Source organism: Ranitomeya imitator, chromosome 2 (assembly GCF_032444005.1).
Source record: "Ranitomeya imitator isolate aRanImi1 chromosome 2, aRanImi1.pri, whole genome shotgun sequence".
NCBI classification, from domain to species: Eukaryota; Metazoa; Chordata; class Amphibia; order Anura; family Dendrobatidae; genus Ranitomeya; species Ranitomeya imitator.
The window spans coordinates 334,035,866-334,054,719 of record NC_091283.1 but is presented as its reverse complement, the minus strand read 5'-3'; the positions used below and the strand labels follow the sequence as shown (position 1 = coordinate 334,054,719).

The window sequence follows — 18,854 nt, the reverse complement described above, 5'->3', positions numbered from 1 at the left end:
ATTTGTGGCCTGCTGCAGGTAATTTTGCAGGACTGTGGCAGTGCTCCTCCTGTTCCTCCTTGCACAAAGGCTGAGGTAGCGGTCCTGCTGCTGGGTTGTTGCCCTCCTACGGCCCCCTCCATGTCTCCTGGTGTACTGGCCTGTCTCCAGGTAGCACCTCCAGCCTCTGGACACTACACTGACAGACACAGCAAACCGTCTTGCCACAGCTCGCATTCATGTGCCATCCTGGATGAGCTGCACTACATGAGCCACTTATGTGGGTTGTTGAGTCTGTCTCATGCTACCACGAGTGTGAAAGCACAACCAACATTCAAAAATGACCAAAACATCAGCCAGAAAGTATTGGTACTGAGATGTGGTCTGTGGTCCCCACCGGCAGAACCACTCCTTTATTGAATGTGTCATGATAATTGCCAATAATTTCAATCTGTTGTCTATTCCATTTGCACAACAATATGTGAAATTGATTGTCAAACAGTGTTGCTTCCTAAGTGGACAGTTTGATTTCACAGAAGTTTGATCTACTTGGAGTTATATTCAGTTGTTTAAGTGTTCTCTTTATTTTTTTGAGCAATGTAATATATATATATATATATATATATATATATATATATATAGTACAAACATTCGGACACACCTCATTTAAAGATTTTTCTGTATTTTCATGACTATGAAAATTGTAAATTCACACTGAAGGCATCAAAACTATGAATTAACACATGTGGAATTATATACTTAACAAAAAACTGAAAATATGTCTTATACTCTAGGTTCTTCAAAGTAGCCACCTTTTGCTTTGATGACTGCTTTGCACACTCTTGGCATTCTCTTGATGAGCTTCAAGAGGTAATCACCGGAAACGGTGTTCCAACAATCTTGAAGGAGTTCTGTTGTGAATTCTTGGGCTCCCTCCGGTGGTTATGAGTGGTAGTGCTGCTGTCTTTGGATCACAGCATTTATCAGGTGTGTCCACTTATTGCAATTTGGACTGGGCTATTTAGTCTTGCTTGATCCTTCAGTCAGTGCCAGTTGTCCATTGTTTTTGGAGGATTCACATCCCTACCTGGTCTCTCCTGTTTTGCTGTTCTTTTCAACAAAGATAAGTTCTGGCTTTGTTTTTGCTGTCCACATGCTGTGGGCCTTATAGTTTAGTGCATTTTCATGTTTTGTCTTGTCCAGCTTGTCTGTGTAAGGATTTTTTTGCAGCCAAGCTGTATCTCTGGAGATGCAGACATACCCTCCATGTCTTTAGTCAGATGTGGAGATTTGTATTTTCTGTGGTGGATATTTTCTAGTGTTTTAATACTGACCGCATAGTACTCTGTCCTATTCTTTCTTTTTAGCTAGAAAGGCCTCCTTTGCTAAATCCTGATTTCAGTCTGCGTATGTCATTTCCCTCTCCTCTCACAGTCAATATTTGTGGGGGGCTGTCTATCCTTTGGGGATTTTCTCTGAGGCAAGATAGTTTTCCCGTTTCTATCTTTAGGGGAAGTTAGTCCTTAGGCTGTGTCGAGGTGTCTAGGGAGTGTTAGGTACATCCCATGGCTACTTCTAGTTGCGGTGCTAAATTCAGGGTCTGCGGTCAGTACAGGTACCACCTTCTCCAGAGTACGTCTCATGCTGCTCCTAGGCCACCAGATCATAACAGAGTTCCCAGAGATGCTTAGCACTTGTTGACCGTTTTGCCTTCACTGTGCGGTCCAGCTCACCCCAAACCATCTCGATTGGGTTCACTTCTGGTGACTGTGGAGGCCAGGTCATCTGGTGTAGCACCCCATCACTCTCCTTCTTGGTCAAATTGCCCTTACACAGCCTGGAGGTTTGTTTGGGGTCATTGTCCTGTTGAAAAATAAATGATGGTCCAACTAAACGCAAACCAGATGGAATAGCATACCGCTGCAAGATGCTGTGGTAGCCATGCTGGTTCAGGATGCCTTTAATTTTGAATAAATCCCCAACAGTGTCACCAGCAAAGCACCCCTACACCATCACACCTCCTTCTCCATGCTTCACGATGGGAACCAGGCATGTAGAGTCCATCCGTTCACCTTTTCTGCATCGCACAAAGACAAGGTGGTTGGAACCAAAGATCTCAAATTTGGACTCATCAGACCATAGCACAGATTTCCACTGGTCTAATGTCCATTCGTAGTAACATAGTAACATAGTAACATAGTTAGTAAGGCCGAAAAAAGACATTTGTCCATCCAGTTCAGCCTATATTCCATCATAATAAATCCCCAGATCTACGTCCTTCTACAGAACCTAATAATTGTATGATACAATATTGTTCTGCTCCAGGAAGACATCCAGGCCTCTCTTGAACCCCTCGACTGAGTTCGCCATCACCACCTCCTCAGGCAAGCAATTTCAGATTCTCACTGCCCTAACAGTAAAGAATCCTCTTCTATGTTGGTGGAAAAACCTTCTCTCCTCCAGACGCAAAGAATGCCCCCTTGTGCCCGTCACCTTCCTTGGTATAAACAGATCCTCAGCGAGATATTTGTATTGTCCCCTTATATACTTATACATGGTTATTAGATCGCCCCTCAGTCGTCTTTTTTCTAGACTAAATAATCCTAATTTCGCTAATCTATCTGGGTATTGTAGTTCTCCCATCCCATTTATTAATTTTGTTGCCCTCCTTTGTACTCTCTCTAGTTCCATTATATCCTTCCTGAGCACCGGTGCCCAAAACTGGACACAGTACTCCATGTGCGGTCTAACTAGGGATTTGTACAGAGGCAGTATAATGCTCTCATCATGTGTATCCAGATCTCTTTTAATGCACCCCATGATCCTGTTTGCCTTGGCAGCTGCTGCCTGGCACTGGCTGCTCCAGGTAAGTTTATCATTAACTAGGATCCCCAAGTCCTTCTCCCTGTCAGATTTACCCAGTGGTTTCCCGTTCAGTGTGTAATGGTGATATTGATTCCCTCTTCCCATGTGTATAACCTTACATTTATCATTGTTAAACCTCATCTGCCACCTTTCAGCCCAAGTTTCCAACTTATCCAGATCCATCTGTAGCAGAATACTATCTTCTCTTGTATTAACTGCTTTACATAGTTTTGTATCATCTGCAAATATCGATATTTTACTGTGTAAACCTTCTACCAGATCATTAATGAATATGTTGAAGAGAACAGGTCCCAATACTGACCCCTGCGGTACCCCACTGGTCACAGCGACCCAGTTAGAGACTATACCATTTATAACCACCCTCTGCTTTCTATCACTAAGCCAGTTACTAACCCATTTACACACATTTTCCCCCAGACCAAGCATTCTCATTTTGTGTACCAACCTCTTGTGCGGCACGGTATCAAACGCTTTGGAAAAATCGAGATATACCACGTCCAATGACTCACCGTGGTCCAGTCTATAGCTTACCTCTTCATAAATACTGATTAGATTGGTTTGACAGGAGCGATTTCTCATAAACCCATGCTGATTCTCATAAACCCATTCCTTGTGTTCTTTAGCCCAAACAAGTCTCTTCTGCTTGTTGCCTGTCCTTAGCAGTGGTTTCCTAGCAGCTATTTTACCATGAAGGCCTGCTGCACAAAGTCTCCTCTTAACAGTTGTTGTAAAGATGTGTCTGCTGCTAGAACTCTGTATGGCATTGACCTGGTCTCTAATCTGAGCTGCTGTTAACCTGCGATTTCTGAGGCTGGTGACTCGGATAAACTTATCCTCAGAAGCAGAGGTGACTCTTGGTCTTCCTTTCCTGGGGCAGTCCTCATGTGAGCTAGTTTCTTTGTAGTGCTTGATGGTTTTTGCAACTGCACTTGGGGACACCTTCAAAATTTTCCCAATTTTTAAGACTGACTGACCTTCATTTCTTAAAGTAATGATGCTCACTCCTTTTTCTTTACTTAGCTGCTTTTTTCTTGCCATAATACAAATTCTAAGTCTATGCAGTAGGACTTTCAGCTGTGTATCCACCAGACTTCTGCTCAACACATCTGATGGTCCCAGCCCCATTGATAAGGCAAGAAATCCCACTTATTAACCCCTTCACAAAAATGATCTTTTCACCCCAATTTTTTTATTTTTCCAAGGGTAACAGGAAAAATTGGATGACAAAAGTTGTTGTTCAATTTGTCCTGAGTACGCTGATACCCCATATATGGGGGTAAACCACTGTTTGGGCGCATGGCAGAGCTTGAAGGGAAGGAGCGCCATTTGACTTTTCAATGCAAAATTTGCTGGAATTGAGATGTGACACCATGTCGCATTTGGAGAGCCCCTGATGTGCCTAAACAGTGGAAATCCCCCACAAGTGACATTTTGGAAAGTAGACCCCCTAAGGAACTTATCTAGATGTGTGGTGAGCACTTTGAACAATTTTTTATTTTCCCAAGGGTAACTGGAGAAATTGGATCCCAAAAGTTGTTGTCCAATTTGTCCTGAGTACGCTGATACCCCATATGTGGGGGGGAACCACTGTTTGGGCGCATGGCAGAGCTCGGAAGGGAAGGGGCGCCGTTTGGAATGCAGCCTTAGATGGATTGGTCTGCAGGAGTCACATTGCATTTGCAGAGCCCCTGATGTACCTAAACAGTAGAAATCCCCCACAAGTGACCCCATATTGGAAACTAGACCCCCCCAAGGAACTTATTTAGATGTGTTATGAGATCTTTGAACCCCCAAGTGTTTCACTACAGTTTATAACACAGAGCCGTGAAAATAAAAAATCATTTTTTTTTCCACAAAAAATGTTTTTTAGCCCCCGATTTTGTATGGATAACAGGAGAAATTTGACCCCAAAAGTTGTTGTCCAATTTGTCCTGAGTACACTGATACCCGATATGTTGGGGTAAACCCCTGTTTGGGTGCATGGGAGAGCTCAGAAGGGAAGGACCACTGTTTTACTTTTTCAATGAAGAATTGGCTGGAATTGAGATCGGATGCCATGTCGCGTTTGGAGAGCCCCTGATGTGCCTAAACAGTGGAAACCCCCCAATTCTAACTAAAACCCTAACCCAAACACACTCCTAACCCTAATCCCAACCCTAATCCCAACCGTAAATGTAATCCATACCCCCCTAACTTTAGCCCCAACCCTAACTTTAGCCTCAACCCTAACTTTAGCCCCAACCCTAACTTTAGCCCCAACCCTAACTTTAGCCCCAACCCTAACTTTCGCCCCAACCCTAACTTTAGCCCCAACCCTAACCCCAACCCTAACCCTAATGGGAAAATGGGAATAAATACAATTTTTAAAATTTTATTATTTTTCCCTAACTAAGGGGGTGATGAAGGGGGGTTTGATTTACTTTTATAGCGTTTTTTTTGGCGGATTTTTATGATTGGCAGCCGTCACACACTAAAAGACGCTTTTTATTGCAAAAAATAGTTTTTGCATCATCACATTTTGAGAGGTATAATTTATCCACATTTTGGCCCACAGAGTCATGTGAGGCCTTGTTTTTTGTGGGTTGAGTTGATGTTTTTATGGGTATCATTTTCGGGCACATGACATTTTTTGATCGCTTTTTATTCCGATTTTTGAGGCAGAATGAACAAAAACCAGCAATTCCTGAATTTCTTTAAGGAAGGGCGTTTATACCATTTCACGTGTGGTAAAATTGATAAAGCAGTTTTATTCTTCGGGTTAGTATGATTACAGCGATACCTCATTTATATAATTTTTTTATGTTTTGGCGCTTTTACACTATAAAAACTATTTTATAAAAAAAAAATAATTGTTTTTGCATCTCTTTATTCTGAGAGCTATAACTTTTTTATTTTTCTGCTGATGATGCTATATGGCGGCTTTTTTTTTGCGGGACAAGATGATATTTTCAGCTGTTCCATGGTTATTTATATCCGTCTTTTTGATCACATTTTATTGCAATTTTTGTGCAATATTGTGTAAATCCATCAGAAGGGGTTAAATAATTTTACAAGCAGAAGCTCTGCTGTTGCAGCTCTGCTCCTGCCTGTAAAAAGTGGGGAATGAATGGAAAGCAGGGGAACGTAGCTACCTAGACTTGCGGTGCTGCGCCCCCTGCTGGCATAACCTCATATGAACTTGAGTGTGAGAAAATATTGAGAAAAATTCCCAAGCTCGAATTCATATGAGTTTATGCCAGCAGGGGGCGCAGCACCGCAAGTCTAGGTAGCTACGTTCCCCTGCATTCCATTCATTCCCCACTTTTTACAGGCAGGAGCACAGCTGCATTAGCAGGCTCCTGCTTGTAAAATTAATTAACACCTTCTGATGGATTTACATTGTGGGACTTGACTGTAACGCCGGAGAGGTATGGGATATTGTTGATTTTTATTTTAACTTTGTTTCAGGTGACAAGGGTCTTCAATTGGATTGAGCATTTAATAAACTATTACAACACCATGTGTCTTTATTTCATTAAAATACTTTTTTCCTAATGTGTGTGTGTGTTTTTAACCCTTTATGAACATAGGATTAACAATAGATAGGTGTCTTATTGACACCTCTCCATTATTAACCTGGCTTAATGTCACCTTACAATAGCAAGGTGACATTAACCCCTTATTACCCCATAACCCACCCCTACTCGGGAGTGGGAAGAGAGAGGCTAAGTGCCAGAATAGGCGCATCTTACAGATGTGCCTTTTCTGGGGTGGCTGGGGGGCAGATGTTTTTAGCTAGGGAGGGCCAATAACCATGGTCCCTCTCAGGGCAATTAATATCTGCCCTCAGTCACTGGCTTTCCCACTCTGGCGGAGAATATTGCGCGGGAGCCCACTCCAGTTTTTTCCGTGATTTAACCCTTCATTTTAACAGAACTCCCAAATTTTGCACATACACTTCTAACATTACTAGTGAGGAATATGTAAAAAAAAAATAAGGGATATGAAATGGTTTACTGTATGTAAACCATATCTCATATCCTGTCGGGTTTGATAAGGAGATAGCAACAGCCGGCAATTGAATTACCGGCTTTTCTGCTATCTAGCGCTATATGAAATATAAATATATGTATATATATATGTGTCTCACTGACATATATATATATATATATATATATATATATATATATAGACTGTATATATGTTTTTATGAATATTTGAGGCCATGGATCCATTCTATGTCCATTTGCCATACGGATGACACACGGATAATTTTTGGAGAAAAAATCGCATCCTCGCATTGAATACGGATCACTGTTCAGGAAATTTTCTGCGTATCTCAGCCATCAAAAACGGACCGTATTTTTATACGTTGTTTGTGACTCCGGCCTAATCCAGATAACGGAATGGTGAAAGTCAGCACTCCTTTTAGAAGATAAATCAGTCCTTCTACTAGTCCATGTTCATAGACCAGTGGAACATGGACTAGTAGAAATGCAAAGTCCGAAAAGTTCGTTGTCCGTAATGTATTTTTTTTTTTAAATCACTGCAACTGCTGTCACACTGCTAGCACTGTTGCACTTTATGTCATTGTCCTGAATCATATGAAAATTAAAAAGGACTGAAGTATTTTCTAAAAGGGGTTAGTGCTGACTTTCTTCATTCTGTTGTCTTGATTAGGCCGGGGTCATATTAGCGTGTAACACGGACGAGTGCTACGTGAGAAAACATCGCATAGCACTCAGACCAGTGTTACTCTATGGGCCAACTCACATCTGCAGTTATTTTCTTATGCTCAATCGTCATGAGAGAACAATTGGAGCATGCTGCGATTGGCACCGAGACTCGTACGAGTCTTGGCTCACTTGCACTCATATAAGTCTATGGGTGCGAGTGACATAGCGCACAGCGCTCGGATATCATCTGAGTGCTGTGTGATATACACCGACCCCCAGGGCCGTATTTAGAGTTTATGCTGCCCTAGGCACTTTTAGTGCTGTCTCCCCCTTTGGTGAGTATGACACTATCGGCAGTGACTTTGGCAAGAATCGCTGATGTGAAAGTAGCCTTTTGCAGCAGATATGGCAGTTTTACCGCATCTGCGGCGTAACGGATCACTTACGGCAACACTGCGTTTGGCTTCATTCATTCCCTATGGGATTTGCGACACTAGCTGTGATCTGGCAAATGCGGTACCGTACCTCCCAACATTTGAAGAAGGGAAAGAGGTATAAAGTTTGCGGCTCACGTAGTGCGCTGCGGCAAATTTTAGGCCAAGCCACTGACCACACCCATTTCACAACTAGTCACACCCATAACCAAGTCCCAACCACACCCATTTAGCACTGCTGATCACACTGTTTCATATACAATAATTATAACAAAAAAAAAATATGGCCACACAGTGCTCCATACTGTATAATGGCCACACATGATGCTCCATACTGTATAATGGCCACACATGATGCTCTATACTGTATAATGGCCACACATGATGCTCCATACTGTATAATGGCCACACATGATGCTCCATACTGTATAATGGCCACACATGATGCTCCATACTGTATAATGACCGCACATGATGCTCAATACTGTATAATGAACGCACATGATGCTCCATACTGTATAATGGCCGCACATGATGCTCCATACTGTATAATGGCCACACATGATGCTCCATACTGTATAATGGCCTCGCATGATGCTCTATACTGTATAATGGCCACACATGATGCTCCATACTGTATAATGGCCATTGGCCACACTTGATGCTCCATACTGTATAATGGCCACACATGATGCTCCATACTGTATAATGGCCACACATTGCTCCATACTGTATAATGGCCACACATGATGCTCAACACTGTATAATGGCCATTGGCCACACATAATGCTCCATACTGTATAATGGCCACACATGATGCTCCATACTGTATAATGGCCACATATGATGCTCAATACTGTATAATGGCCACACATGATGCTTCATACTGTATAATGGCCACACATGATGCTCCATACTGTATAATGACCCCACATGATGTTCAATACTGTATAATGGCCCCACATGATGCTCAATACTGTATAATGGCCACACATGATGCTCCATACTGTATAATGGCCACACATGATGCTCCATACTGTATAGTGACCCCACATTATGTTCAATACTGTATAATTCCCCCCTCCCATCTTGTATGCATGACTCATCTCCACCCATCCTGTATGCATGGCTTATCTCCCTCCCATCCCATATGCATGGCTCATATTCCCCTCTCCTGTATGCATGGCTCATTTTCCCCCTCCTGTATGCATGGCTCATATTCCCCCCCCCCTCCTGAATGCATGGCTCATATTCCCCCCCTGTGTATGCATGGCTCATATTCTGTTATGATCTGGTGGTTTAGGAGCAACATGGGACGAGCTCTGAAGGAAGTGGTACCTGTACTGACCGCAGTCCCTAAGCTCAACACAACACTAGAAGTAGCCGTGGGATGCTCCTGACACTCCCTAGGCACCTCGTCATAGCCTGAGAACTAACTACCCCTAAAGATAGAAACAGGAAAACTATCTTGCCTCAGAGAAAATCCCCAAAGGATAGATAGCCCCCCAAAAGTAATGACTGTGAGTGGAGAGGGAAAAGACATACACAGAATGAAACCAGGATGAGCACAGGAGGCCAGTCTAGCTAGATAGATAGGACAGGATGGAATACTGTGCGGTCAGTATAAAACACTACAAAAAATCCACACAGAGTTTACAAAAATCTCCACACCTGACTAAAGGTGTGGAGGGTAAATCTGCTTCCCAGAGCTACCAGCTTCACAGAATTAATTCATACTGACAAGCTGGACAAACATAGAAAGCACAGAACGGATAAGTCCACAACCTGTGGACAGAAAAGAGCAAGCAAGGACATAGCTTTGCTGAACTGGTCAGGATAACAGGGAAATCCAAAGAGAAGTGAATCCAACCAGAAACCATTGACAAGTGGCACAAGCTGAAGGAAAGAGCCAGGCTAAATAGCAGAGCAGAATAGACAATCAGTGGAAGCAGCTGCTGACTGCTAAATCCAAGGAGCAGCCATTCCACTTAAAACCACCGGAGGGAGCCCAAGAGCAGAACTCACAAAAGTGCCACTTACAACCACCGGAGGGAGCCCAAGAGCGGAATTCACAACAGTACCCCCCCCCCCCCTTGAGGAGGGGTCACCGAACCCTCACCAGAGCCCCCAGGCCGATCAGGACGAGCCAAGTGAAAAGCACGAACCAAATCGGTGGCATGGACATCGGAGGCAACAACCCAAGAATTATCCTCCTGGCCATAACCCTTCCACTTGACAAGATACTGAAGCCTCCGCCTCGAAAAACGAGAATCCAAAATTTTCTCAACCTCATATTCCAACTCTCCCTCAACCAACACCGGGGCAGGAGGATCAAAAGAGGGAACAACGGGCACCACATATCTCCGCAGCAAAGATCTATGGAAAACATTATGAATGGCAAAAGAGGCTGGAAGAGCCAAACGAAAAGACACCGGATTGATAATTTCAGAAATCTTATAAGGACCAATAAACCGAGGCTTAAACTTAGGGGAAGAAACCTTCATAGGAACATGACGAGAAGACAACCAAACCAAATCCCCCACACGAAGCCGGGGACCAACACACCGACGGCGGTTAGCAAAACGTTGAGCCCTTTCCTTAGACAACGTCAAATTGTCCACCACATGAGTCCAAATCTGCTGCAGCCTGTCCACCACAGAATCCACACCAGGACAATCAGAAGGCTCAACCTGCCCAGAAGAAAAACGAGGATGAAAACCAAAATTACAAAAGAAAGTTGAAACCAAAGTAGCCGAACTAGCCCGATTATTAAGGGCAAACTCGGCCAATGGCAAGAAAGCCACCCAATCATCCTGATCAGCAGACACAAAGCATCTCAAATAGGTCTCCAAGGTCTGATTTGTTCGTTCAGTTTGGCCATTAGTCTGAGGATGAAACGCCGAAGAAAAAGACAAATCAATGCCCATCCTAGCACAAAAGGCCCGCCAAAACCTAGAGACAAACTGAGAACCTCTGTCAGACACAATATTCTCCGGAATGCCATGCAAACGAACCACATGCTGAAAAAACAATGGAACCAAATCTGAGGAGGAAGGCAACTTAGGCAAAGGTACCAGATGGACCATTTTAGAGAACCGGTCACAAACAACCCAGATAACAGACATCTTCTGGGAAACAGGAAGATCCGAAATAAAATCCATGGAAATATGCGTCCAGGGCCTCTCAGGGACCGGCAAAGGCAAAAGCAACCCACTAGCGCGGGAACAGCAAGGCTTGGCCCGGGCGCAAGTCCCAGAGGACTGCACAAAAGCACGCACATCGCGCGACAAGGAAGGCCACCAAAAGGACCTAGCAACCAAATCTCTGGTACCAAAAATCCCAGGATGACAAGCCAACACTGAACAATGAACCTCAGAAATCACCTTACTTGTCCATCCATCAGGAACAAACAGCTTCCCCACTGGACAGCGGTCAGGCCTATCAGCCTGAAATTCCCGAAGCACCCGCCGCAAATCAGGGGAGATGGCAGAAAGAACACCCCTTCCTTAAGAATGCCAACCGGCTCAAGGACTCCAGGAGAATCAGGCGAAAAACTCCTAGAGAGGGGCATCAGCCTTAACATTCTTAGATCCCGGAAGATATGAGACCACAAAATCAAAACGGGAGAAAAACAGGGACCATCGAGCCTGTCTAGGATTCAGCCGCTTGGCCGACTCGAGGTAAATCAGATTCTTATGATTAGTCAAGACCACAACGCGGTGTTTAGCTCCCTCAAGCCAATGTCGCCACTCCTCAAACGCCCACTTCATAGCCAACAACTCCCGATTGCCGACATCATAATTGTGTTCCGCAGGCGAAAACTTTCTGGAAAAAAAAGCACACGGTTTCATCAAAGAACCATCAGAATCCCTCTGAGACAAAACGGCCCCTGCCCCAATCTCAGAAGCATCAACCTCAACCTGAAAAGGAAGAGAAACATCCGGCTGACACAACACAGGGGCAGAAGTAAATCGGCGTTTAAGCTCCCGAAAGGCCTCAACAGCCGCAGAGGACCAATTCGTCACATCAGCGCCTTTCTTCGTCAAATCAGTAAGGGGCTTAACCACACTGGAAAAGTTGGCAATGAAACGGCGATAGAAATTAGCAAAGCCCAAAAATTTTTGAAGGCTCTTCACAGATGTGGGTTGAATCCAGTCATGAATAGCTTGGACCTTAACAGGATCCATTTCCATAGACGAGGGAGAAAAAATAAAACCCAAAAAAGAGACCTTCTGAACTCCGAATAGGCACTTAGACCCCTTCACAAATAAAGCATTATCACGAAGGATCTGGAACACCATCCTGACCTGCTTCACGTGAGACTCCTAATCATTGGAAAAAATCAAAATATCATCTAAATATACAACCATGAATTTATCAAGATAATTGCGGAAAATATCATGCATGAAGGATTGGAACACAGATGGAGCATTAGAGAGCCCGAATGGCATCACAAGGTACTCAAAATGGCCCTCGGGCGTATTAAATGCAGTTTTCCACTCGTCACCCTGTTTAATACAAACAAGATTATATGCCCCTCGGAGGTCAATCTTAGTAAACCAACTAGCCCCCTTAATCTGAGCAAACAAATCAGAAAGCAAAGGCAAGGGGTATTGGAATTTGACCGTGATCTTATTAAGAAGACGATAATCTATACAGGGTCTCAAGGAGCCATCCTTCTTAGCAACAAAAAAGAAACCCGCTCCCAATGGTGACGAAGACGGCCGAATATGCCCTTTCTCCAAAGATTCCTTAACATAGCTCCGCATGGCGGCATGCTCTGGCACAGACAGATTGAAAAGTCGGCCCTTAGGGAACTTACAACCAGGAATCAAGTTAATAGCACAATCACAGTCCCTATGTGGAGGAAGGGAACTGGACTTGGGCTCATCAAATACATCCTGGAAATCCGACAAAAACTCAGGGACCTCGGAAGAGGGGGAAGAGGAAATTGACATCAAAGGAACGTCACTATGTACCCCTTGAAAACCCCAACTAGTCACAGACATAGTTTTCCAATCCAACACTGGATTATGTTCCTGTAACCATGGAAAACCCAGTACAACAACATGCAGGTTATGCAACACCAGAAAACGGCAATTTTCCTGATGTGCAGGAGCCATGTACATGGTCATCTGCGTCCAGTACTGAGGTTTATCCTTGGCCAATGGTGTAGCATCAATGCCCCTCAAAGGAATAGGGCTCTGCAAAGGCTGCAAGGAAAAACCACAGCGCCTGGCGAATTCTAAGTCCATTAAGTTCAGGGCAGCGCCTGAATCCACAAATGCCATGACAGAAAAGGACGACAATGAGCAAATCAGGGTCACAGATAAAAGAAATTTAGGCTGTACAGTACTAATGGTAACAGACCTAGCGACCCTCCTAGTACGTTTAGGGCAATCAGAAATAACATGAGCAGAATCACCACAGTAAAAACACAGCCTATTCTGACGTCTGAATTCCTGCCGTTCTGTTCTAGTCAAAATCCTATCACATTGCATAGGTTCAGGACTCTGCTCAGAGGACACTGCCATATGGTGCATAGCTTTGCGCTCGCGCAGACGCCGATCAATCTGAATGGCTAGAGACATAGATTCGCTCAAACCAGTAGGCATAGGGAAGCCCACCATAACATCTTTAAGGGCTTCAGAAAGACCTTTTCTGAAAATAGCAGCCAGAGCATCCTCATTCCATTTAGTGAGCACAGACCATTTCCTAAATTTCTGGCAGTATAATTCTGCCGCTTCCTGACCTTGACACAGGGCCAACAGGATTTTTTCTGCATGATCCACAAAATTAGGTTCGTCATACAATAATCCGAGCGCTTGAAAAAATGTGTCTACATTCAGCAATGCCGGATCCCCTGATTCAAGGGAGAATGCCCAGTCCTGAGGGTCACCACGCACCAAGGATATGATGATTTTAACTTGCTGAATGGGATCACCAGAAGAACGGGGTTTCAAAGCAAAAAACAATTTGCAGTTATTTTTAAAGTTCAAAAACTTGGATCTGTCCCCAAAAAACAAATCAGGAGTAGGAATTCTAGGCTCCAAAGCCGGAGTCTGGACAACATAATCTTGGATACTCTGTACTCTTGCAGCAAGTTGATCCACACGAGAAAACAAACCCTGAACATCCATGCCAGAGCATAAATCCTGAACCATCCAGAGATCAAGAGGAAAAAAAAGACAAAACAGAGCACAGAAAAAAAATGGCTCAGAATTTTTTCCTTCTTTTGAGATGCATTTAATTCATTCTTGGCCACTTGTACTGTTATGATCTGGTGGTTTAGGAGCAACATGGGACAAGCTCTGAAGGAAGTGGTACCTGTACTGACCGCAGTCCCTAAGCTCAACACAACACTAGAAGTAGCCGTGGGATGCTCCTGACACTCCCTAGGCACCTCGTCATAGCCTGAGAACTAACTACCCCTAAAGATAGAAACAGGAAAACTATCTTTCCTCAGAGAAAATCCCCAAAGGATAGATAACCCCCCACAAGTAATGACTGTGAGTGGAGAGGGATAAGACATACACAGAATGAAACCAGGATGAGCACAGGAGGCCAGTCTAGCTAGATAGATAGGACAGGATGGAATACTGTGCGGTTAGTATAAAACACTACAAAAAATCCACACAGAGTTTACAAAAATCTCCACACCTGACTAAAGGTGTGGAGGGTAAATCTGCTTCCCAGAGCTACCAGCTTCACAGAATTAATTCATACTGACAAGCTGGACAAACATAGAAAGCAAACACTATACAATAGAATACACTGGCGCTAAAACTATATGTAGGGCCTCCACAAGTGCCGCTGGTATCCCAGTCGGATAATGTGCCCAATCCGACAAGCAAACAAAAGAAACTACTATATAACAGTGGGAATACCGCGCTACAGGTGGCTAGAACTGATGAACGTGCGAGATAATTATACAGAACCGCATATGGTCCTGAGCGGTGACTGCTATAAGATATGTAAATAACCGATTAGGGATCGCACTCATTGATAGTGACTACTAATGATATAGTCCTTACTTGGTACCGCCGTATAGATATCGCCACACGGGTGAACTGTGAGCCTCAGATGCAGATGACGAACTTGCGCTCATAGAAGTCCGATGTGCCGGAGACAAGTCCCGTCCCTCTGGTAGGTGAGTATGCAGCTATCAGGAACAGCCGTTAGCGGTGGCTGTGGGTATGGCAGGCAAGGGCTGCTTGAGTTGCGTGTAGAGCCAGAGACGTCCCGGCCGGAGGCGTCCCTGGATACACGTGGAAGATGGCCGACACCGCTGAGCAGTGAGTGACGTCACTTGGCCTAAGGAGACTCAGTAGGGCCAATCCAAACCTACGCGTTTCAAAGTGTCACGCACTTCTTCATCAGGGTTACCGCCCACTGTCTCCAGACCCATATATAGGTACCCTGCCCATACCCCGCTGTGCACCACCACCTACAAACAATAGCATTAATACCTACAAACAATAGTATGTTACAGGACTTTCTAAATCCCCCATAGAACCATGGCAACTGCATGTGTGCCCTCAGTACTTGCAAGCCGGCATGCATTTGCCTGCTGGGTATAATGGATTATAAAGTGTTTATTAAATTACACATTAAATAAAACTGGATATACTGTGAGCTGGGAAATAAAATTAAAAACCAGCTAGTGATATGCTGAATGCATGATGCAAAATAAGAGGTGCAATTGGAAGGAAAACCTGTCGTGGCCGTGAATTAAAACTTCACTTTTATTAATAACATACACATAAAAAACCCCATAAATATGTAGGGGACATACATACCTAAAAAACGAAGGGATAATTGTAGAAAATATCAGAACAATATAAATATATTAAAATATATAATAAAAATGATAATAATACTACCCTATAACAATATGGGGCATCCATCAGGGATGTATAGCAAATGAAGTCCCAACACCGTAGGGGCATGAATTTACTCCCACGTGGTGGACTGGCTATTCCCCCTCAGGTCCCCGATCATAGCAGCAGGCAGTAAGGGGTAATAATAGTAACTAAAAATGCCGGACAGTAGAACTTAAAATGCATATAGTTCTATCTCGCAATTAAGGCCCTTCAGTTTTAAACTGTCCAGGGTGTAGATCCACTGCGATTCTATTCTTGACATTTGTTTAATAAAATCGCCCCCCCCCCTTTTATTTGGGCGTACAGTTTGGATACCGTAAAAAACTGTTCCTTTCAAGGATTGTCCATGCTTCTCCTTAAAATGGCATGATAGGGGGTGTTCAAGGAACCCTTTTTGAATGTTCTTGAAGTGTTCCCTAACACGTATCTTCAATTGCCTTTTGGTGCACCCTACGTACATCTTGTTGCACGGACATTGTATTACGTAGATCACCCCAGCGGAATGACAGGACATATTGTCTTTGGTGGAAAATACTTTCGTACCATCAGCATCCTGAAAGGTTAATTTTCTGATCTTCCTAAAGGTAGTCTGCGTGCAACCATAGCATCCACCACATGGTAGAAACCCCCCTTTATTTGATGTCTTGATACTGGACTTCCCTCTTTGGACGTCTGTGAGTGTCATTTTCGTAGTGGGAGCTATTAGATGGCCCAACGACTGGGCTTTCCTATAAATAAATCTCGGATTACTAGGGAGTAGCTCACCCACCACCTTATCAGTTTGCAAGACTGACCAATGTTTTCGTATGATATTGACAAATCTACGGTGCCCGGTATGGAATTGAGTTATGAAGGACAAGTTACGAATTTGTTCTTCCATGGGGCCTTCTCCTGTCCTAGTAGGTTTATTGTGATTATGAAGTACAGATTCTCTAGATACTCTAGATACTTCAGTTATTTCCTTTCGGGCATTCTTCAATAATGGTTCGGGATATCCTTTCTCCAGAAATTGCTCAGTTAGGTGCTGGGCTTCCTCATTGAAATCAGTCAGATTAGAGCAATTACGGCGTATTCTGGTAAACTGGCTTTTTGGAATGTTCGTTAACCATACTGGTAGATGGCAACTAAACATAGAAAGCACAGAACGGATAAGTCCACAACCTGTGGACAGAAAAGATCAAGCAAGGACTTAGCTTTGCTGAACTGGTCAGGATAACAGGGAAATCCAAAGAGAAGTGAATCCAACCAGGAACCATTGACAAGTGGCACAAGCTGAAGGAAAGAGCCAGGCTAAATAGCCGAGCAGAATAGACAATCAGTGGAAGCAGCTGCTGACTGCTAAATCCAAGGAGCAGCCATTCCACTTAAAACCACCGGAGGGAGCCCAAGAGCAGAACTCACAAAAGTGCCACTTTCAACCACCGGAGGGAGCCCAAGAGCGGAATTCACAACATATTCCCCCCCTGTATGCATGGCTCATATTCCCCCCTCCTGTATGCATGGCTCATATCCCCCCCTCTGTATGCATGGCTCATATTCCCCCACCTGTATGCATGGCTCATATTGCCCTCCCCCTCCTGTATGCATGGCTCATATTCCCTCCCCTCCTGTATGCATGGGTGGCTGATCTCCCCTTCCCTGGCTGTATGCATGGGTGGCTCAGTCATCTCCCCCCCTACCTGTATGCGTGGCTCATCTCCCCCTCCCTGTATGCATGGTGGGTGGCTCTGGCTCATCTCCCCCAACCCCCCCCTGTATGCATGGCTCATCAGCTCCCATCTTGCAGGGCTCGGCTCCCCGTCCTCCTTCATCCTCTCCCCTTCCTCCCTGGCTGTCATACAGTCAAACTCACCTTTTCCACACCGCCCGCACAGAACAGAATCCTCCACCTCTGTCCCGGCGGCCAGCGCAGCACCTTCTGCCTGCGTGAGCGGTCACGTGGTACTGCTCATTAAGGTCATGAATATGCGTCCATATTCATCACCTTAATGAGCGGTACTACGTGACCGCTCGTACAGCACTAGCTGCCATCGCTGAGACCAGACCAGGCATCGCTGGAGTAGGTGAGTATGAACCATACAGTATGAGTCATGCTATATGATGTCTTCAGGGAGGTGGGCGGACGGGTGGGTGTGTTGGGGGGGCGGGGTTTTAAGGTGACTCCGGCTGGACTTTATAAAAAAAATCTTGCTCAGGTGCCGCCACCCCCCCCCCCCCGCATTGTGCCGCCCTAGGCACCTGCCCTCAGGTGCCTAGTGGCAAATATGGCCCTGCCGACCCCGGCAATGGAGGAGATGGAGAAATTAGTTTCTTTGGCTCCACAGCTGTGCTCTGATCCTCTGTGTGTGGGAGGCTCAGAGCACAGTAGCATGACTCTCAGCTCCCCTTCACCGAGAGTCATTAGCATATCACATTCGATGCTCTTGCGTCGGATGCCAAACGCTAGTGTGACCACGGCCTTATAAATAGTCTCACGTCTATGCACCACCCTGAAGATTTATTATAGTGGAGGTGGTAACATTGGTTCAAGGTGTCCATATCCTGGGTAAAAATTTTCTATTTGGTGCCTTAACAGTTCTCTATAATTATTTTTGGAATATTTTCACACCTGTGTTTTTTTGTGTTTTTCATGTAATAAATGGAAACCTACATGGAGACATTGACAATTGACATCAAATAACTACTGTCTTTTTGTTCTTACAAAAAATCTCTTATAAAAGTCTCAAACTTCTGTGTGTGAATCAGACCTGAGATCTAACTTGACAGAAGATTACAGTGCGGGGAAGACGGGAACCCTTCATATAGAAGGCCGATGGTGATGGAGTCAGTGACCGACTCTGGACAAATATGTTTTTAGAGCCGTAAAGATGAAGAAGATGAAGATGTCGTCCTCATCATGAAGTAGTTATTTCTCCTCTCACGTGTAATGAATATCTCCTGCAGTATTGCTAATGTTGATTCCAGTGTCGGTAAATGAGACGAGAATTAGCGTTATGGAAGATGAGTCTATGAGAAAC

At 44.3% G+C, this 18,854-nt stretch overlaps 1 protein-coding gene across 1 annotated transcript in view; it reads left to right on the top strand.

Moving 5' to 3' along the window:
- The window catches only part of LOC138666500 (zinc finger protein 250-like), a 59,853-nt gene that overhangs the window by 22,119 nt on the left and 18,880 nt on the right, over positions 1-18,854 (top strand). The gene's annotated exons all lie outside the window — the stretch shown is intronic.